This window comes from Eimeria tenella, genomic scaffold (assembly GCF_000499545.2).
Source record: "Eimeria tenella Houghton genomic scaffold, Eth_scaff2099, whole genome shotgun sequence".
Lineage (NCBI taxonomy): Eukaryota > Apicomplexa > Conoidasida > Eucoccidiorida > Eimeriidae > Eimeria > Eimeria tenella.
In genome coordinates, this window is record NW_013541945.1 from 1,050 (window position 1) to 1,279 (window position 230).

The following is a 230-nucleotide window of genomic DNA, read 5'->3' on the forward strand; positions in this document are numbered from 1 at the left end:
CAAGAGCCGCGTCGCTTGTGTCTTGGCCTTTTCGCTGCTGTGTCTCTTCAGCAACATTGCTGCTCTCCTCGCGCAGCTCCATCTTCCAAGCTGCTCAGCTGCAGCAGCTAGCTGCGTGTAGCTAGCTGCATCGAGCAGCTGCAGCTAGCTAGATCCAGGTAGCTAGCCGCATCGAGCCGCTGCAGCTAGCTAGCTGCAGCTAGAGGGCTGCAGCAAGCTGCCGCCAGCCA